The sequence below is a fragment of the Podarcis erhardii genome (genome assembly GCF_964252035.2).
Source record: "Podarcis erhardii genome assembly, chromosome: W".
Lineage (NCBI taxonomy): Eukaryota > Metazoa > Chordata > Lepidosauria > Squamata > Lacertidae > Podarcis > Podarcis erhardii.
Window position 1 is genome coordinate 16,718,119 of NC_138506.1, and position 19,679 is coordinate 16,737,797.

Below are 19,679 nucleotides of genomic sequence, written 5' to 3' on the forward strand. Positions count from 1 at the left end.
TGGGTTCTTGGTTTGTACTCACTCAGTCGGACTAGCAGAGACTTCCCTCCTCATTCCTGCAACTTTGTATCCGCGCCATTTTAATCCGTCCACCGGGTGGATACCAAATAGAAATCCAAAAGCATCCAAGATTCTCCCAGCTTTTAGCCAACGTCCTATCTTTATAAAAAGACTATAAACACTGGGGAATCCATTCTAATCTTTCTGGAAGCCCGTCGCTTTCTCCAGTGGAAGCTAGAGGCTTCTCATCGCGGAGTCGGTCCTCTCCCGTTTGCGCTCACGGCCCCGTCGTCCTCGCGACCTCTCTCAGAGAAACGCCCCGAAAAGACGGCGGTTCCGCTCCCACGCTGCTGGGCGGCCCATCCCCCAGGGGTCTCCCCCCTGGGATTTTTGGGGTGCGCAGAGCCTTTGCGCCTCCCCAAGCCTCCGCGATGATCGGAAAACCCCGAGCTGGGCTCTCCGCGCTTCCTCACTGTCCGCGACCGGAACCGGAAGTCAAGACAGATTGTTTCAATGTATGGCAAAAAGATATTTCTAAATATATTTGGCATGGGGAAAACCCGAGAATAAAATATAAAATATTGATAGATGCAAAAGAAAGAGGATTTCCCCTGCCGTATATGAGACTATACTATGACCCATCCTGTCTTTGTTGGATGGAGGAATGGACATTAGAGAATCCACATATTCTAGACTCTGAAGGTCATGCTGTAAAGGTGGTGTTTCCCCTTCGAAGTAACACTCCAGCACACGCAACGTGATATTTACAGTCTTTATTACATATATACAAGAAACAGCTACAGTTCAGAATGACACGTTCGAACCCGTTGAGTCAGATTCAGGGAGTGGCTTCCTACGATTCCCGCGCCAACAAAGTAGGCATGGGAATCGAGCGAGACTTAGATCTTTACGTTTCATTTCACTCCTTGTCTGTGCTGATTTGAAAGCCCCCTCCCTTCCTGAGTCTGAGCTTCCTTCCCGAGCCTCTGGGTGGTTGCAGGGATCTTCAGCATCCCTGAGCCCCTGTTCTGCATCTTCTTTCCATTGCTCCTCCAAATCCTCCCTGACACATGATAATATTTTTGATTGGCACGTTTATTTATGGTATGACAAGGTGAAAATACATAAAGGATTTACAAATCAAATAATTAGGAAAAAAATGTATATAGTATGGGATAAATACAAAAATCTATTAGAGGTTAAAACACCACTTTGGCTCTCACCGTTGGAAGCTGTAGCGGTAAAGAAAAATAGTATGATAGAAGGGTGGACAACTTATAGAAATTTATTAAAACGAGGGAGGAGAGTATAAATTAAAAGAATTTAAGGAATTATCAGGAAAATTAACAACATGGATACAATATCATCATTTGAATGAAGTATTCAAGAAAGATAGGTGTCAGGGAACTGCCATCGGAGCCAAGAGTGGAGGTAAGGCTCCCCAATGACGCCGGAGAGGGAACCAGCAAGGAAAGAGGGAGAGCTTCCGCTGGAGAAGGAAATCAGCGTGACGCCAGGAAGAAAGGGGAGGCTGAGAGGGCTTCGGAGGGAGGGCTCCGAGACTCTTCCAGCGAGACCAGCGGGGAGAGCACAGGACCTCCGCTTGGCACGCCCACTCTGCGCAGAAAGCTTCCGCGCAGGGAGGCTAGGCGGAGACTTGGTGTCAAAGAACTTTTATGTTGGAAAAAGTTCAGGAAACGCCCACTGACGGATTCTGCCAGTGATTGAGACAGCCACGGTGTAAGGGCTGTCCAGCCAGGGAAAGGTTTTAGCCAGACAACCTAGCCTGGAGCAGTTTGCGGCTTACGCACAAGCAACCCCAATTCCCATTACAGCAATCCGTCAGACTTTGACGTTGCTTGTGCACAGAGCAGGAGAGGCAGCATCATGAGTCAGACCGGAGGAGCAGGCGCCGGAGAGGGAGCCAGGGGAGGACCAACTCTGGAGGAGAGAAACAGAGATTTGGAACAGCAGCTGGCTCTACTAGCGGCGCGGCTAAATGAAAGGCGGACTCAGGATGCCCAGGGGAAGCCCACCCCCATCGCAAGGAAGGTACCGGGACTAGTGCATAAGTTTGGGGGCAATCCCAAAGATTATAATGCATTTAAGACGGAGATGAAGTACGCGCTGGACCTGCAGTATGATGACTTTGTGGACGATGGGGCGAGGGTAGCCTATGTGATAGGACATCTTCAAGACGGTGCCAGAGAATGGGTCAGACCCTTAATGGCATCGGAGAATGCTGCCTTAAAGAACCTGAGGAAATTTTTTAGCGCCATGGACCACATGTTTTCCAGTGAAGTGGAGCAGAGCGTGACGCGCAGGGAACTGATGGCGTGCAAACAAGGGAACCAATCAGTGAGAGAGTACTGGTCGCGTTTTGGGATGCTTATCCACAAACTTGGTTGGGAAGTGGGTTCGGAACCAGTGCAGATGCTATTTGAGGAAGGCTTAGCCCCTTCGGTAAAGGACGAACTTTCCCGCTCGCCCCGCCCGCAATCGGTGGATCAGCTGACTAAAATGGCGCTTGCTGTTGGAGTACGCCAAGAGGCGCTCTAGAAAAGCGGGAAGGGAGAGCAGAGCGTTGGCATGACAACCGCATTCCTGAAATGCCGGAGCAACCTTCCCAGCCAGCGGAGCCAATGGAGATTGGAGGGGGGCGCGCACGCAGGGTTTCAAACTCCGGCGAGGTTCGCAAAAAGGAGGGGAAAGCGACCAGGAAGTGTTTTCTCTGCCAACAGCCAGGACATTTTGCCAGAGTCTGCCCTCAGAGAAAAGCATGGCAAGGAATGGGGGGGGTGGCTGGTAGTGAGGAGGAGGGGAATAAAGAGCAGGGAAACGCCAGCGCTTGGCTGCCGATGAGCGGGCACAGCAGCCAGGCCAACAACCAGTAAAAGTGCCCAAGCCAGACCCCCCCCCCGGGCAGCCATAGCCATAGAGGTGGTGCTAGAACTCCCTAACGGACACCCAATCAAGGTGAAGGCACTGCTGGATTCAGGCAGCTCTTGCAACTTCTTTAGCAGGGATTTTGCACTAGAGCACCAGCTCCATGTGGTGCCTCTAGAGCGCCCCTTACAAGTAACGACCATTGATGGGAGAGAACTCCTGGGGGGGGAGTGACCCACCAGACTCCTCCCATGAAGATGAGGGTCTCCAGACACACTGAGACAATTGCCTTTCACGTTGCCACACTAGCCGGGCCGCCAATCATACTGGGAATGAGCTGGCTGGCACTGCACGATCCAGTAGTGGCATGGCACCAGCGGACAGTCACCTTTGGGTCAGCTCACTGCTTGGAACACTGCCACGGGGGGGAAACCCCGAGGATGGCCGTAGCCAGGGTGGCAGGGATGGCGGTAGGAGAAAAGAGGAGGATACCACCGCAATACGCTGACATGGAGGAAGTCTTCAGTGAGGAGGAGGCGGATAGACTACACCCTCATAGGCCGTTTGACTGTCAAATCAACCTACTCCCAGGGGCTCAGCTGCCAGTGGGTAAGCTGTATGCCATGTCAGACAGGGAGATGCAGGAGTTGCGGAAGTTTATTGACAAGAACCTGAAGAGAGGTTTCATAAGAGAATCGAGGGCGGTGGGGGGCAGTCCAGTGTTCTTTGTGGACAAGAAACTCCAAAGAGCCCAGATTAATCGTGGACTATCGGGGGTTAAACCTGGTATCGGAACCAGTGACCTTCCCAATGCCCAGGATTGATGACATTTTGACCAGGGTAAGGAAGGGGAAAATTTTTACCAAGCTGGACCTTCGGGGGGGCGTACAATTTGATTAGGATGAGGGAGGGGGATGAATGGAAAACCACCATGTTCACCCCTCTGGGGGCCTTTGAGTACTTGGTTATGCCTTTCGGATTACAATCGGGCTCCGCCTGTTTTCAATCTTTCATGCACCACGTGTTGGGGTCCCTACTGTACAAGAATTGTGTGGCCTTTCTAGATGACGTGCTAATCTACTCGGAGAACAAGGAGCAGCATGTTAAAGACGTCAGGGAAGTGCTGAAGAGGCTGCAGGAGCACCAGTTGTGGGTCAAACTGGAGAAATGCCAATTCCATGCCCGAGAGGTCGAGTTCCTGGGTTACAGGTTGTCGGACAAGGGCTTAGCCATGGACCCAAGCAAGGCGCAGGCGGTGCTAGAATGGAAGACCCCTGTCAGGGAACTGCCATCGGATCTCAGGGGGGTGGAGAGGCTCTTGGATGCTGGGGAGGGAACCAGCAGGGAAAGAGGAAGAGCTTCCGCTGAGGAAGAAGGGAAGGAGGAGGAGTCGGAGGGAAGGCTCAGGGACGCTTCCAGTGAGACCAGTGGAGAGAGCTCAGGACCTCCCCTGGGGACGCCCACTCTGCGCAGAAAGCTGACGCGCAGGGAATCCAGGCAGAGACTTTCTGTCAAGGAGCTCTTATGTTGGAAAAAGTTCAGGAAACACCCACTGACGGATTCTGCCAGTGATTAAGACAGCCACGAAGTAAGGGCTGTCCGGCTAGGGAAGGTTTTAGCCAACTACTCAACTTGGAGCGGTTTGGCGCTTACGCACAAGCAACCCCTAATCCCATTACAGCAATCCGTTATGTCTCTGACGTTGTTTGTGCGAAGGGGGCATTATGAGTAACACAGAAGGAGCCGGAGGCGGAGGGGGAGCCAGGGGAGGACCAACTCTGGAGGAGAGAAACAGAGATTTGGAACAACAGCTGGCTCTCCTAGCGGCGCGGCTCGATGAGAGGCGGGCTCAGGATGCTCAGGGGAAACCCACCCCCATCTCAAGGAAGGTACCGGGACTGGTGCATAAGTTTGGGGGCGATCCGAGGGACTACCAGGCTTTTAAGACAGAGGTGCAGTATGCACTGGATCAACAATATGATGACTTTGTGGACGAGGGGGCGAGAGTTGCCTTCGTGGTCGGACACCTGGAGGCGGGAGCCAGAGAGTGGGTTAGACCACTGATGGCATCGGATAATGATGCCCTAAAAGACTTGAGGAAGTTCTTTGCAGCCATGGATCTGATGTTTTCCAGCCAGATTGAGCAGAGCGTTGTACGCAGGCAGTTGATGGCATGCAAACAAGGGAACCAATCAGTCAGAGAGTACTGGTCGCGATTTGCCATGCTCATACACCGACTTGGTTGGGATTTGACTTCGGAACCGATTCAGATGTTATTTGAGGAAGGCCTAGCCCCCGCAGTAAAAGGCAAACTTTCCCGCGCGCCCCGCCCACAGTCGATGGATCAGCTGACTAACGCTGTGCTTGCCATTGGAGCGTGGCAGGAAGCACGGGCTCTGGAGAAGTGGGAAGGGAGAGGAGAGCGTTGGAATGACTTCCGCATTCCTGAAATACCAGAGCAACCTTCCCCGCCGGCGGAGCCAATGGAGATCGGAGGCGCGCGCGCGGGGGGGTTTCAAACTCTGGCGAAGTTCGAAAGAAGGAGGGGAAAACTACCAAGAAGTGTTTCCTCTGCCAAGAGCCAGGGCATTTTGCCAGGGTCTGCCCTCAAAGGAAAGCATGGCAAGGAATGGTGGGGGCGGCCGGGAGTGAGGAGGAGGGGCTTAAGGAGCAGGGAAAAGCCAACGCTTGGCTGCCAATAGGGCCCAGCAGCCACGCAAACAACCAGTAAATGTGCCCAAGCCAGAGCCCCCCCCCGAGCAGCCATCGCCATAGAAGTGGTGCTAGAGCTCCCCAACGGCCACCCACTCAAGATAAAGGCGCTGTTGGACTCAGGCAGTTCTTGCAATTTCCTTAGCAAGGAATTTGCGTTAGAGCATTAGCTGCAGACTCTGCCACTAGGGAGTCCCTTACAAGTCACAACGATCGATGGGAGGGAACTCCTGGGAGGGGAGGTAACACACCAGACGCCCCCCATGAGAATGAGGATTGCAAGGCACACTGAAATTATTGCCTTTCACGTAGCCACCCTGGCAGGACCGCCAATTATACTGGGAATGAGCTGGCTGGCGCTACATGACCCGTTAGTGGGATGGCACCAGCGGATGGTCTCATTCGGGTCAGCTCACTGTTTGGAACATTGCCATGGGGGGGGGGGAAACCCCGAGGATGGCAATAGCCAGAGTGGCAGGGATGGCGATGGGAGAGAAGGGGCAGGTACCACCGCAGTACGCTGACTTGCAAGATGTCTTCAGTGAGAAAGAAGCGGATAGACTGCCTCCTCATAGGCCCTTTGACTGCCAAATCAACCTACTCCCAGGAGCTCAGCTGCCAGTGGGCAAACTGTACGCCATGTCGGACAGGGAGATGCAGGAGTTGAGGGAATTTATAGACAAGAACCTAAAAAGAGGGTTCATAAGGGAATCAAGGGCGGTGGGGGGCAGTCCAGTGTTCTTTGTGGACAAGAAGGACACTAATAAACCCAGGCTGGTAGTGGACTTCCGGGCCGTGAATTCGGTGTCGGAACCCGTGACCTTCCCCATGCCCAGGATTGATGACATTTTGACCAGGGTGAGGAAGGGAAAGATTTTCACCAAGCTGGACCTAAGAGGGGCGTGCAATCTGATCAGGATGAGGGAGGGAGATGAATGGAAAACCACCATGTTCACCCCTCTGGGGGCCTTCGAGTATCTCGTTATGCCCTTCGGACTACAAGCGGGTTCAGCGTGTTTCCAATCTTTCATGCATCACGTTCTGGGACCCTTGTTGTACAAGAACTGCGTGGCCTTTTTAGATGACGTGTTGATCTATTCAGAGGACGAGGAGCAACACGTCAGAGATGTCCGGGAAGTGCTTAAGAGGCTACAGGCGCACCAGCTGTGGGTCAAACTGGAGAAGTGCCAGTTCCACACCCGAGAGGTCGAGTTCCTGGGGTACCGGTTGTCAGACAAGGGCCTAGCTATGGATCCGGGCAAGGTACAAGCGGTACTGGAATGGAAGACACCCAAGACCAGGAAGGACGTGCAGAGGTTCCTGGGGTTTGGAAACTTCTATCGGAAGTTCATCAAAAACTTTGCCCACTTAACGGCACCCATCACAGATTGCCTCAGTAGCAAGAAGAAGTTCGTCTGGACAGAGGAAGCGCTGGAATATTTTGAAAGGCTAAAGAAGGCGTTCGCTTCGGAAGAGCAGCTCTTGCACGTGGATCTGCAGAAGCCAATGAGGCTGGAGACCGATGCATCGGACAGAGCGGTGGGGGCCGTACTGCTTCAGCCGGGGGGGGGGGAACCAGTCCGACTGGAGACCGTGTGCCTTTTTCTCCAGGAAGTTGAACAAGTCGGAGCAGAACTACACGGTGTATGACCGGGAGCTGCTGGCTATCTACGAAGCGTTTCGACGCTGGAGACATTTGCTGATAGGGGCGCAGCACAAGATCCAGGTGTGCATGGACCATAAGAACCTGGAATACTGGAGAACGGCGAGGGTACTCAATCAGAGACAGGTGCGGTGGGCTCAGGAGTTTTCCAAATTCCATTTTGAGATTCGTTACGTACCGGGGGAGGAAAACGTCAGAGCAGACGCCCTCTGCCGGAAGCCAGAGTACCTGGAAGGAGAGGGAGCGCCGGAAGAACGACATGTGATACCCGAGGACCGATGGGTGTGTGGGGGAGTGTTGGTAGGGCGACGAGAGCTTGCAGAGGGGACGGCAGACGACGAGTACGCCCAAAGCAAGATCAGGGAACTCAGGGGGGCAGGAGGAAACCCGGGGGGTTTTGAGGAAAAGGATGGGGCACTGTATTACAGGGGGGCATTGTATATACCAGAGGGGAACTTGAGGAGTAGAGTACTCAAACAACTGCACGACAGCCCCACGGCGGGACATTTTGGGCAACACAAAACCATGTTGTTAGTCACCAGGCAGTTCTGGTGGCCAAAGGTGAGGGAAGATGTACGAGAATATATAAGGGGGTGCGACTGCTGCCAGAGAGCCAAAGGGGAGAGGGCGGCACCCGCGGGGTTACTGGAACCATTACCCACACCAGAAAGACCATGGGAGGCAGTGTCCATAGATTTTATGACTGATTTGCCCAAGTCAAGGGGCAAAACGGCCGTCATGATAGTAGTCGACTTGTTAACTAAGATGTGCCATTTTATCGCTTGCTTGCATGCGGTGACGGCGGAGGAAACTGCCAAGCTGTTTGTGGAACACGTTTTCAGGCTGCATGGCGCCCCCTTGAGGGTTGTATCAGACCGAGGGAAACAATTCACTTCCAGGTTCTGGAGGAAGCTCATGAGCCTACTACACGTAGAGGTCAACTTCTCGACGGCCAGGCACCCGGAGACCAATGGGCAGGCGGAAAGAGCAAACAGTATACTCCAACAATACTTACGGTGCTACGTCAGCGAGAGGGAGAATGACTGGGTAGAGAAATTGGCCTTGGCCTAATTTGCCTACAATAACGCGGAGCATGTGTCCACAGGGATGAGCCCCTTCATGGCCAATTATGGGTGTCACCCCAGGGCTTTCCCGGGGGAAGGGGAGGAGAGATGGAGTTTGCCCGCAGCTGAACAGTTTGTGGAAGAAATGGAAGCCCTGCACCAACAGCTTAAGATGAACTTGGAGAGGGCTAAGGAAGTGTACAAAAGGCAGGCAGATAGGAGCAGGAGGGAAGGAGAGACCATAAGGGTGGGGGACCGGGTGTGGTTGTCAACCCAAGGGTTACCGTTCAAGGGAGGTTGCAAGAAATTAAGGCCTAAGCGACTGGGACCCTTCGAGGTAACACAGCAGGTGAACCCGGTGGCCTTTAGGCTCAAACTGCCTGACAACATGAAACTACACCCGGTATTCCATAGGTCATTACTTTCACCATACCGGGAAGGGAGGGAATTTCAGGGACGAGAAGGAGAGGTTCCCGTACACCCACAGGTGGAGGAGAGGGAGCGCAGCAGTCACGTAGCGGAGATACTAGATTCAAGGTGGAAGGGGAGACAGGTGGAGTATCTAGTGGCTTGGGAGGGGGAGCCTGAGTCGGAAAATGCATGGGTGCCAGCAGAAACCATCAAGGATGAGTTTCTCCTGGAAGAGTTTCACCGCAGGTTCCCAAGGAGGCCCAGACCCTTAGCGAGATTCTGGGAGGAGCAATTTGGCACCACAGATGATGAAGAGGATTTTGTGGGTTTTCCAGCCTCTGGGCAGGAGGGAGAAGTGTCTGAAGGGGTGGAATCGGATTGAGAAGATGCTCCCGTGGGAAGAGGTAGTAATAGGTGGAGAGCAGTGTTCGAGTCATCAGAAGATGGGGAAGATTCCTTCCGGGGGTTCCCAGCATCACCGGCCGAAGAAAGGGGACGGACCAGGGGTGAGGGGGGTCCTGGAGGGGAGGTGGATGTCAGGGAACTGCCATCGGATCTCAGGGGGGTGGAGAGGCTCTCGGATGCTGGGGAGGGAACCAGCAGGGAAAGAGGAAGAGCTTCCGCTGAGGAAGAAGGGAAGGAGGAGGAGTCGGAGGGAAGGCTCAGGGACGCTATCAGCGAGACCAGTGGAAAGAGCTCAGGACCTCCCCTGGGGACGCCCACTCTGCGCAGAAAGCTGACGCGCAGGGAATCCAGGCGGAGACTTTCTGTCAAGGAGCTCTTATGTTGGAAAAAGTTCAGGAAACGCCCACTGACAGATTCTGCCAGTGGTTTGGCGCTTACGCACAAACAACCCCTAATCCCATTACAACCCCCAAGAACCGGAAGGACGTACAGAGGTTCCTGGGGGTTTGGGAACTTCTATAGGAAGTTCATCAAGAACTTCGCCCATTTAACTGCACCCGTCACCGATTGTCTCAGCAGCAAAAGGAAGTTTGAATGGACAGAAGAGGCACAGCAATCCTTTGAAAGGCTAAAGAGGGCGTTCGCTTTGGAAGAGCAGCTCTTGCACGTGGATCTGCAGAAGCCAATGAGGCTGGAGACAGACGCGTCAGACAGAGCGGTGGGGGCTGTACTGCTCCAGCTGGGAGACCAGTCCGACTGGAGGCCGTGCGCTTTTTTTTCGAGGAAGCTGAGCAAGTCAGAACAGAACTACACGGTGTATGACCGGGAACTGCTTGCAATTTATGAAGCATTCTGACGCTGGAGACATTTGCTAATAGGGGCGCAGCACAAAATCCAGGTGTGCACGGACCATAAGAACCTGGAATACTGGAGGACTGCACGGGTCCTCAACCAGAGACAGGTGCGATGGGCACAGGAGTTTTCCAAGTTCTTTTTTGAGATTCGGTACGTGCCGGGAGAGGAAAACGTCAGAGCAGACGCCCTCTCTCGGAAACCGGAGTACTTGGAAGGAGAGGGAGCGCCGGAAGTACGACATGTGATACCCGAGGACCGATGGGTGTGGGGGGGAGTGTTGGTAGGGAGACGAGAACTAGCAGGGTTGACGAGGGACGACGAGTACGCCCAAACAAAAATCAGGGAGCTCGGGGACGCAGGAGAAAATCAGGGGGGTTTTGAGGAAAAGGAAGGGGCACTGTATTACAGGGGAGCATTGTACATACCAGAAGGGGACTTGAGGAGAAGAATACTCAAACAACTACATGACAACCCCACGGCGGGGCATTTTGGTCAACACAAAACAATGTTGCTTGTCACCAGGCAGTTCTGGTGGCCAAGAGTGAGGGAAGATGTGTGGGAGTACGTACGGGGGTGCGACCGCTGCCAGCGGGCTAAGGGGGAGAAAGCAGCACCCGCGGGGTTACTGGAACCCTTGCCCACTCCGGAAAGACCATGGGAGGTGGTATCCATTGATTTTATGACCGATTTGCCCAAGTCCAGGGGGAAAACAGCCGTCATGGTGGTAGTCGACTTATTAACCAAAATGTGCCATTTCATTGCTTGCTCGCATGCAGTGACGGCAGAGGAAACAGCTAGGCTGTTTGTAGATCACGTCTTCCGGTTGCATGGCGCCCCCTTGAGGGTTTTGTCCGACAGAGGAAGGCAATTTACTTCCAGATTCTGGAGGAAGCTCATGAGCCTGCTGCAAGTCGAGGTGAGCTTCTCGACGGCCAGGCACCCGGAGACTAACGGACAAGCAGAAAGAGCTAATAGCATACTCCAACAGTACCTACGTGGCTACGTCAGCGAGAGGGAGAACGACTGGGTGGAAAAACTAGCGCTGGCCAAATTTGCATACAATAACGCTGAACATGTGTCCACGGGGATGAGTCCGTTCATGGCCAATTACGGGTGTCACCCCAGGGCCTTCCCAGGGGAGGGGGAGGAGAGGTGGAGTGTGCCGGCGGCAGAGCAGTTTGTGGAAGAAATGGAGGCCTTACACCAACAACTTAAGGTGAACCTGGAGAGGGCCAAGGAAGCGTACAAGAGGCAGGCAGACAAGCACCGCAGAGAAGGGGAGACCATAAGGGTTGGGGACCGGGTGTGGTTGTCAACCCAAGGGCTACCGTTCAAGGGGGGTTGTAAGAAATTACGGCCAAGACGACTGGGACCTTTCGAGGTAACACAGGTGAATCCTGTGGCCTTTAGGCTCAACTTGCTGACCAACATGAAACTGCACCCGGTGTTCCACAGGTCCTTACTCTCACCATACCGGGAAGGGAGGGAATTTCCGGAGCGAGAGAGAGAGATCCCCACTCACCCACGGGTGGAGGAAAGGGAACTCAGCGGTCAAGCCGCGGAAATTCTCGATTCAAGGTGGAGGGGGAGACAGGTGGAATGTTTGGTGGCTTGGGAAGGGGAGCCCGAGTCGGAAAATACTTGGGTTCCTGCAGAAGGGATCAGGGATGAGTATCTGCGGGAGGAGTTTCACCGCAGGTTCCCAAGGAAGCCGAAACCACTAGAGAGGTTCTGGGAGGAGCAATTTGGCACCACGGATGATGAAGAAGAGTTTATGGGGTATCCGACCTCCGAAGAGGAGGGAGGGGAGGTATCAGAGGGAGAGGAATCTGACTGGGGAGATTGGGCAGCGGAAAGAGACAGCAGCAGGTGGAGAGCACAGGACCTCCGCTTGGCACGCCCACTCTGCGCAGAAAGCTTCCGTGCAGGGAGGCTAGGCGGAGACTTGGTGTCAAAGAACTTTTATGTTGGAATAAGTTCAGGAAACGCCCACTGACGGATTCTGCCAGTGATTGAGACAGCCACGGTGTAAGGGCTGTCCAGCCAGGGAAAGGTTTTAGCCAGACAACCCAGCCTGGAGCAGTTTGCGGCTTACGCACAAGCAACCCCAATTCCCATTACAATAGGATACGAGGGTTTGGGGAACAAATACCACAACTGGAGAGAGACCTGTTGAAATGTAATGTAAAAGTGCCGTCTAAAATGTATAAAATATTATTGGAATGGAAGACAAAGGATGAACAAGTAAAATCCTTAATGATACATTGGGCAATAGATATTGTTCATAATATAGATATGGAAGCATGGGAACTATTGTGGAATATGGATGTAAAATTTACAGCATGTTATGGTCTAAGACATCTGAAGGCAGCTTAGAAGATATCTGAAGGCAGCTCTGTTTAGGAAAGTTTTTAATGTTTAATGTTTTATCGTGTTTTTAATATTCTGTTGGGAGCTGCCCAGAGTGGCTGGGGAAACCCAGCCAGAAGGGCAGAGTATAAATTTGTTGTTGTTGCTGAAAGTTATATGAAAATGTTATATCAATGGTATCTAACACCAAGTAAATTGGCAAAAATGTATAAATCTAAATCAAATAAGTGTTGGAAATGTAAAGAGAATGAAGGTTCTTTTTATCATATGTGGTGGTTAAACCTTACTGGGAAAGGATAGATAATGAATTGAAAAGGATGTTTAAAATAACGTTTGTAAAATAAACCAGAAGCTTTCCTTTTGGGAATTATGGGGACAGAACTACCCAAACTGTACAGAAACTTATTTATGTAGGCTACGACAGCGGCAAGAATGTTACTTGTCCCCAAATGGAAAGAAGTATAAGCCCCAGCAAAGAAAGAATGGATACAAAAACTTATGGAATATGCAGAAATGGCAAAACTTACCAGAAAAATTACAAACTTTCTATAAAAGAATGGAAATGGTTTATTGAAAAACATAAAGGTAAAGGGACCCCTGACCATTAGGTCCAGTCGTGGCCGACTCTACGGTTGCGGCGCTCATCTCGCTTTATTGGGAGTCGGCATATATTTACAGATAAATTGTAAACAGATAAGAACATTGGCAGGATTATTGTAATAACCTGCAGTTTCATAAGACTACCTATATATTTAAAGTAGATGAATAAATGAACAAATTAAGTTAATTTGGATATGAAGATATTAAAAATAAATTTAAGGAACTGCAGAAAGAGGGGGAAGGAAGTCAAGTTTTGAAATGTTAAAATGACTGTAAAATTATTGAAATGTATAAACCTGAAAATCATAAATAAAATAAAATAAAATAAAAACACAATATTACAGGATATTAGAAACTATTAAAATTACAATATGTGGGTCCGAAAAATAAAATATATATCTCAAGTATATGCATCTTATTCCTGCACTGCAGGGAGTTGGAGCAGATGACCCTCAGGGTCCCTTCCAATTCTATATTTCTATGATTCTATGTGTCAAAAGTCAGGGTAAAGAGGTGCACCTTCAAGCATTTCCGAAAGGCTGTGAAGGTGCCAGACACGCCTCTGGGGGGAGGGAGTTCCACAGCTTAAGGCCTGCCAAAGAGAAGGCCCTCTTTGTGGCTGCCACCCTCGCAAGCTTCTGAGGGTGAAGAAACTACAAAGAGGACTCCCTGTGACAATCTTAGCATCTGAGAAGGTCTATAGGGAAGGAGGATGTGTTTCAGATATTTGGGGGCCAAGTCGTTTACTGCTTTAAACACTAACACGAACACACTGAATTGGACACAGAAAGAAACTAGCAACTAATACACCTGTTTTAAAGAGGGGTTATAGAAGTTCTAACTGAAAGTCCAGTCAATAATCTAGCCACGGCATTTTTGGACCAACTGAAGCTTCCAAGTCATCTTCAAGGGCAGCCCTGTGTAGAGCTCGTTGCCATTATTATTATTATTATTATTGTTTTCTACCCCAGCCACTCTGGGTGGCTTCCAGACATATAAAAACATCATAAAACATAAAATGTTAAAAACTTCCCAATACAGGGAATGTCTTCTAAAATTTGTGTGGTTCTTGATCTCCTTGACATCTGAAGGTAGGGTGTTCCACAGGGAGGGCGCACTACCGAGTAGGCCCTCTGCCTGGTTCCCTTTAACTTCACTTCTCGTAGTAAATGAACCAGCAGAAGACCTTTGGAGGACCTCAGTCTCCTGGCTGAGTGATGGGGGTGGAGACGCTCTTCTACTCTAGAGATAGGAAAGGTGCAGAGGAAGCCTGCCTATTTTAAAAAAATGATTTAGGTGCAGTGTGTCAGGATTTACGGTCTCCCTTGCACACCAAGAGACAGCAGGCTGACAATTTTATGGTTTTTCAGATTTATTAGTATTTACACAGAAGCCCGGTCGGAGCACACAGTTCAATCATCATCACTTGAGATTCCAGTTGAGCCGACTAAAGAGCGGGCTCTGCGTAAGCAGGAAATACACCAATGACTCCTCTTCTTGTGGGCTTGACGCCAAGCCTGCAGTCTGCCCCATCTACGAGAGCAATGGGATTCCAGCACAGACTGTCCAGCTTCTCCCTCTTCCCGAGAGCATATCGGAAAGCTGTGTCTGTTCTTCCTGCCTTACGTCTCCCTGTGAATTAACGACAGGCATTGAGCGATAGGCCAAGCTTTTCGTAATCTTCTGCGAAGATATTTAGGATGGTTTGGAGGGCATCCTCTGAGCGTGCACACACTACATTGTCATCAGCATACTGAAGCTCTATGACAGAAGTTACGGTAACTTTACTCTTTGCTTTCAACCTACTCAGATTGAAGAGCTTTCCATCTACTCAATATATGATTTCTACTCTGGTGGGGAGTTTCCCTTCAACAAAGTGTAGGATCATGGAAATGAAACTAATGAATAGAGTTGGGATAATAACACAACCCTGTTTAACAGCTGATCAGTCCACAGTCCACAGAGTGTTGCAATTTACAGTGTCAAAAGCCTTAGTCAGATCTATAAATGCCATATACAGGGGTTGGTTTTGCTCTCTGCATTTTTCTTGAAGATGTCGAGCAGTGAAAATCATGTCCAATGTCCCCCTAGAAGGCCAAAAACCATTTTGGGATTCAGGAACGGGCACCTCGGATATTGTTAAAAGACGGTTTGCTAAGATCCTTCAAAAAATTTGCCAGCTGCAAATAGAGAGATGCCTTGATAGTTTCCGCAATCAGTTCTGTCACCTTTTTAAAAGAGATTGATAATTTTGGCATCCCTAAAGTCTGTAGGGATCTCTTCTCTCCCCCAGATTATTTCGATGAGCTTCTGAAGTTGTTGTGTAAGTTCAATTCCACCCACTTTGAAGACTTCAGCAGGTATACCATCAGGTCTGCTGGCTTTGTTGTTTTTCATTTGGTTAATAGCTGTACAGTGGTACCTCGGGTTACATATGCTTCAGGTTACAGACTCCGCTAACCCAGAAATAATACCTCGGGTTAAGAACTTTGCTTCAGGATGAGAACAGAAATTGCACAGCGGTGGCGCGGCAGCAGCAGGAGGCCTCATTAGCTAAAGTGGTGCTTCAGGTTAAGAACGGACCTCCGGAACGAATTAAGTACGTAACCAGAGGTACCACTGTACACAACTCTCCCAAATTTGGAGATACTGAAAGCTCATAGAATCATAGAATCATAGAGTTGGAAGAGACCACAAGGGCCATCGAGTCCAACCCCCTGCCAAGCAGGAAACACCATCAGAGCACTCCTGACATATGGTTGTCAAGCCTCTATTTAAAGACCTCCAAAGAAGGAGACTCCACCACACTCCTTGGCAGCAAATTCCACTGTCGAACAGCTCTTACTGTCAGGAAGTTCTTCCTAATGTTTAGGTGGAATCTTTTTTCTTGTAGTTTGGAACCATTGCTCCGTGTCCGCTTCTCTGGAGCAGCAGAAAACAACCTTTTTCCCTCCTCTATGTGACATCCTTTTATATATTTGAACATGGCTATCATATCACCCCTTAACCTCCTCTTCTCCAGGCTAAACATGCCCAGCTCCCTTAGCCGTTCCTCATAAGGCATCGTTTCCAGGCCTTTGACCATTTTGGTTGCCCTCCTCTGGACACGTTCCAGTTTGTCCGTGTCCTTCTTGAACTGTGGTGCCCAGAACTGGACACAGTACTCCAGGTGAGGTCTGACCAGAGCAGAATACAGTGGCACTATTACTTCCCTTGATCTAGATGCAATACTCCTATTGATGCAGCCCAGAATTGCATTGGCTTTTTTAGCTGCCGCGTCACACTGTTGGCTCATGTCAAGTTTGTGGTCAACCAAGACTCCTAGATCCTTTTCACATGTACTGCTCTCAAGCCAGGTGTCACCCATCTTGTATTTGTGCCTCTCATTTTTTTTGCCCAAGTGCAATACTTTACATTTCTCCCTATTAAAATTCATCTTGTTTGTTTTGGCCCAGTTTTCTAATCTGTCAAGGTCGTTTTGAAGTGTGATCCTGTCCTCTGGGGTGTTAGCCACCCCTCCCAGTTTGGTGTCATCTGCAAATTTGATCAGGATGCCCTTGAGTCCATCATCCAAGTCGTTGATAAAGATGTTGAATAAGACCGGGCCCAAGACAGAACCCTGTGGCACCCCACTAGTCACTTTTCTCCAGGATGAAGAGGAACCATTGATGAGCACCCTTTGGGTTCGGTCAGTCAGCCAGTTACAAATCCACTGAGTGGTAGCATAGTCAAGACCGCATTTTACCAGCTTCTTTACAAGAATATCATGGGGCACCTTGTCAAATGCCTTGCTGAAATCAAGGTAGGCTACATCCACTGCGTTCCCTTCATCTACCAGGCTTGTAATTCTGTCAAAAAATGAGATCAGGTTAGTCTGACATGACTTATTTTTCAGAAATCCATGCTGACTATTGGTGATCACAGCATTCCTTTCTAGGTGCTCACAGACTGTTTGCTTAATGATCTGCTCCAGAATCTTCCCTGGTATTGATGTCAGACTGACTGGGCGGTAATTATTTGGGTCCTTTTCCCCTTTTTGAAAATAGGGACAACATTTGCCCTCCTCCAGTCTGCCGGGACTTCGCCTGTTCTCCAGGAATTCTCAAAGATGACTGCCAGTGGTTCTGAGATCACATCTGCCAGTTCTTTTAATACTCTTGGATGCAGTTCATCTGGCCCTGGAGACTTGAATACATCTAAACTAGCCAAGTATTCTTGTACTATCTCCTTAGTTATTCTGGGCTGTGTTTCCTCTGCTGAATCATTTGCTCCAAATTCTTCAGGTCGGGCATTGTTTTCTTTATCGGAGAAGACTGAGGCAAAGAAGGCATTGAGGAGTTCAGCCCTTTCTGTGTCCCCTGTTTGCATTTCACCATCTTCTCCTCTGAGTGACCCCACTGTTTCTTTCTTCTTCCTTTTGCTACGAACATACCCATAAAAGCCTTTTTTGTTGCTTTTAACCTCTCTAGCAAGCCTGAGTTCATTCTGTGCTTTAGCTTTTCTGACTTTGTGTCTACACGTGCTGGCTATTTGTTTGAATTCCTCTTTGGTGGTTTCCCCCCTTTTCCATTTTTTGTACACATCCTTTTTTAATGTTAACTCAATTAAAAGTTCTTTAGATAGCCACCCTGGCTTCTTTAGGCACCTTCCATGTTTCCGTCTCATTGGTATTGCCTGAAGTTGTGCTTTTACTATCTCCCTCTTAACAAACTCCCAGCCATCATGAACTCCCTTTCCTTTTAGTATTACTGTCCATGGGATCTCACCCAGCACTTCCCTAAGTTTTATGAAGTCGGCTTTCTTAAAGTCAAGAAATTGAGTCCTAGTATGCTTGGCTGCTCCTTTCCGCTGTATAGTAAACTTCAGAAGAGCATGATCACTCACTCCTAATGATCCTTCCACTTCTACCCCACTAAGCAGGTCATCAACATTGGTTAGGACCAGATCTAAAATGGCTGTTCCTCTTGTTGCTTCTCCCACTTTCTGGACAATGAAGTTGTCTGCAAGGCCAGTGAGGAATCTGTTTGACCTTATGCTCTTGGCTGAGTTTGACATCCAGCAAATATCCGGGTAATTAAAGTCCCCCATTACTACTATCTCCCTTCCTTTTGCATGCTTGGCCATCTGTTCCAGGAAGGCATCATCTATGTCCTCCGTTTGGCTTGGGGATCTATAGTAAACTCCCACAATGAGGTCACTGTTATTCTTCTCTCCCTTAATTTTGACCCAAATGGTCTCACTTTGGCTTTGAGGTTCTAAATCTTGGATCTCTTCACAGGTATACACATCCCTGACATATAACGCCACTCTTCCTCCTTTCTTGTCTGGTCTGTTTCTCTGAAATAGATTGTATCCCTCCATTATTACATTCCAGTCGTGGGACTTATCCCACCAGGTTTCAGTGATGCCTATTATGTCATATTTAGTTTGCTGTACCAAGAGCTCAAGCTCATCTTGTTTATTACCCATGCTTTGCGCATTAGTGTACAGACATTGAAGTCCATTAATCATTCCCCCGTGTCTCTTATTTAAGGATTTTTTCCTCCCACCACTAGGTCTGCGTGCTGTTTGCTCCATTTGGTCTATGACATTTGGATGATCATCTTCATCAATTGATAGACTCCTACCTTCAGGAGCACTGTCTCCCTCCCCCACATTAGTCAGTTTAAAGCCCTCCTGATGAGGTTTCTGAGATTTTTGGCAAAAAAAAAAATCTTTAACTTGGTTTTGCAGAATTTATGAGAGGACCTCAGCAGCTACTGGGGAGTTGCGGTTGAGGAGATGTTGGTAATGTACTTCCCAGCTCAGTGCAATAGTTTCTTTCTTTCTTTTCAGAAGTGTGGTGCCGTCTGTTGAGCGTAGGGGGCATATGCCATGATTTATTGGCCCATAGATGGTCTTTGTGGCTTTAAAGAAACTGTGCATCATGAGTGTTGGCTAAGTGCTGGATCTCTTGAGCTTTTTTTTATCCACCAGGTGTTTTTTAGTTCTCTGGTCTTCTTTGAACCTTAGCCTTAGAGCTGGCATAGGTTTTTTTTTCTTTTTTCAATAATAATTTTATTGCGTTTTCCATATTTAATCACATTTTATTACATAACTCTATAACCTAAAACATTGCTCAAACAGAGCATCGACCTCCTTCCCTCCCTCTAACTTCCAAATGTCTTTTAGTAAATTCTTAGCATTTCTATACCCACTTTTTTACCTTCGATCTTCTCTCAACGTTTCACATTATATGTAAATCAGCTCCTTATTTTCGCATTACAAAACATTTCAACTCAAACCTACAAACGTTTTCAAATGTTTACAATTTTCTTTCATATAAAATATAAATTTGCTCCAGTCCTTTTGAAACAGTTCACCGCACCGATTCCGGATCTTCCCCATCAGCTTTGCCAGCTCTACATATTCCAACATTTTTATCTGCCATTTTTCCAATGTAGGAAGATCCTGCTGCTTCCATTTCTGGGCCAGAAGTATCCTTGCAGCCGTTGTGGCATACATAAACAAATTTACATTTTAAAAAAAAAAATCCTCTCCAATTAAACCTAACAGAAATGCCTCTGGTTTTTTGTTGAAATTATATTTAAAAACCTTTTTCAACTCATTAGATATTGTATCCCAACAGTCTTGGAAGCACATTCATTTTAATAGCTGAGATTCTACCCATCAATGATAATTTCATTCTGGTCCAAATCTCTAGATCTCTCTTC

General features: G+C 49.0%; 1 protein-coding gene across 7 annotated transcripts in view; it reads right to left on the reverse strand.

Moving 5' to 3' along the window:
• Nucleotides 1-19,679, reverse strand: part of LOC309333209 (far upstream element-binding protein 3-like) — a 359,184-nt gene that overhangs the window by 310,507 nt on the left and 28,998 nt on the right. The window lies entirely within an intron of this gene.